Raw genomic sequence first — 2,599 nt, 5'->3', positions numbered from 1 at the left:
ATGCAAATGTATTCATGCATAAATGAAAGATATAAATACATAAATATGTATGTATGTAATTATACAAGACTTACATCTTTCCACTTTGCTACGGATATACGAATTTATCTATTTCACACAAATAATCACTTTTCTGGTGTTTCAGCGCTCATGTATTTGTCAATGTTATTGTGGCTTATTAACATTTTATTTTTTCATATTTTTATTGAGCCTTGTATCACGATTGTTTATTAGGAAGAATTGAAAAAGCAACAAATTCTAAGCGGTAGAAGTTATAGCAGCTATTTCGGAGATCACCACATCTCTTCATAAGATTTCTTTTTTTCTAGACTTCAGCAGGGATCGAACCTGCGAATTCTATGTTCAAAGTCAGAAGCGTTAACCACTGAGTTATGTACATCCCGTAAACTCTTGTTGCTAATTCATTTTCCTTATTCAACTAACTACTATCAAGTGCAGCTGATTTGCCGCTATTTAAACTCGACAGCGTGGTTGTTGTCAATTCTATACATTCATTTGCTTATTTTGCTTTTTTGTATAGTTTCAGGCAGGCTCTTCCTAAACTATGTATTTGTCAATGTTATTGTGGCTTATTAACATTTTATTTATTTTTTATTTAATTTTTTAAATATTTTTATTGAGCTTTGTACCACGATTGTTTATTAGGAAAAATTGAAAACTTTTGCAAATAATAGCGTTGACCAGTTGTTTCTACAACAATGAACTTTTCTCCATGCATGGTAAGTTGACAAAAGCTTTTCGCTTGTCATTTTTTGTTAGGAATGCCAACGTGCAACGACAATGACAAAATCACGACAATGACGGATGATCAATTGCAAAACCGGAATAGGGTTGTTCAACTTAAAAAGTTGGAAGGTAATATAGAACTCGAGATCAGTGAGCCTTAAAACGTAGCATGTTAATTTGGGAAGTTATCCTTATTTTTAGAGAAATAGATAGAATTCGACAACTGTCAAATCTCAAGGTTTTAATTTCACGTAAAATTCGTGACTAGCGTGTCTAAAACCCTTACCAGTAGCATTTAAAACACATTTTCTTATTATCAGAAAAGTTAACAGTCAATTTGACAACTGTCAACTCTCAAAGCTTTAATTTGACGTAGAATTCGTGGTCAGCATGTTTATTAACCTTATTAGTAACGTTTCTAAAAAGATTCTCTGATTTTTATAAAAATTGGCAATCCGTTTGACAGATTTTCTTATTTTTAGGGAAATTAGAAGTTCATTTGACACCTGTCAACTGTCAAGCCAATCATTTTATGGCACATTCAGATTTAGCATAACTAAAATACTACGATGATGAATTTTTATTATAATCGTAACAGCCCTTCTAATTTTTCGCGTACAACATAGCTTCTCCGACCACTGTACGCTCGTTTAAATTGTGTTGTGGAGAAAACAGCTGCCATTTTGTTTCATTCGATCCGAAACGAGTAATCATACGATCACGAATGCCGCGATTCGGGCACAGTCCATGCATTAATTTAAAAACAACTATCTCCACCAAAAAAAAAATTTTGATTAAAATTAGTTTTGAAAGGCTTGACGTTTGGCTGCATATCACAAAAACGTATTGCAAACGAAATATATTTTGATAAACACAAAGCGAATTCATATAAGGTGGTGTTGCTAGAACAGAATAATTTGAAAAAATGGTAAAAGTGATAGCTATTTCGGAAATCACCAAGAACGATAGAATACAAGATTGCGCATTCCCACAGAATGACATTTGTGGCAACGGGTAAACAAAGAATATGGCGAAGAACAATGAGTTGACAGTTGTGAATTTGCAGTGAGAAAACGTGCTTTCTTCTCGATTCACCAATTTCTCAAGCCATCTTTGAATATAGCAAATTAAGCACTACGTTAACAAAAAATATACAACCACTCTAGAAATGTGTTCAAAAGAATAGGTCTTATTAATTAACTATTTAGAATTTTTGTGTTTGTATTGCAGGTGCCGAAAAAGTGATAATATCTTGTCGCAGCGCATGTTTTCCTGCAGAAAGTGGTCGATGCTTGCTTACCTCCGATTTTAATTTGTAATTTGTGGTATTTCAACGTTTTCAACTTAACATGTCGTGTTTAAAAGTGCTTCATGCATATTACGCTGGTGTATAAATTTTATGGCTTCTCCTGCCGGCAGAACTCTACCCACTTTCAGGCCAAGGCGTCGTCGCGGGGAAACAAAAAAAAACTGCATTTGGGGGCTTTACCCCTACGGCTGCTGCAATTCAACACACGACACGATATTTTTATAAAATTTTTATTACAAATAAAACGTTTTTTACTTCAGTACACACGAATCACATCGATTTTTCACTTGAAAGTACACAATACGTTTGCAATACGTTTGCACTTGTTTCTAAACAAAAAGTTTGTTTACGTATTGCCATAAATGTCAAAGTCGGCAAAACCAAAGTAGCGGTTTCGGGAATGCGCCACCTTCAGTTCATTTCACTATTGGAAATCACCAAGAACGATAGAATACAAGATTGCGCATTCCCGCAGAATGACATTTGTGGCAACGGCTAACATGTCGTGTTTAAAAGTGGTCCGTAAAGTGCTTCATGCATATT

General features: G+C 34.3%; 1 long non-coding RNA gene across 1 annotated transcript in view; it reads left to right on the top strand.

Moving 5' to 3' along the window:
• Nucleotides 1-2,005, top strand: part of LOC118736656 — a 2,865-nt gene extending 860 nt beyond the window's left edge. Inside the window, exon 3 of the long non-coding RNA XR_004992756.1 lies at nucleotides 1,978-2,005. This is a non-coding gene — a long non-coding RNA (uncharacterized LOC118736656). The remainder of the gene's footprint in view (nucleotides 1-1,977) is intronic.
• Nucleotides 2,006-2,599: the final 594 nt, after the last annotated feature.

This window comes from Rhagoletis pomonella, unplaced genomic scaffold (genome assembly GCF_013731165.1).
Source record: "Rhagoletis pomonella isolate Grant_MI unplaced genomic scaffold, Rhpom_1.0 Rhpom_scaffold_00003, whole genome shotgun sequence".
In the NCBI taxonomy this organism is placed as follows: domain Eukaryota; kingdom Metazoa; phylum Arthropoda; class Insecta; order Diptera; family Tephritidae; genus Rhagoletis; species Rhagoletis pomonella.
Note: the sequence above shows the minus strand (reverse complement) of the source record. Positions and strands in the feature narration are given on the sequence as shown.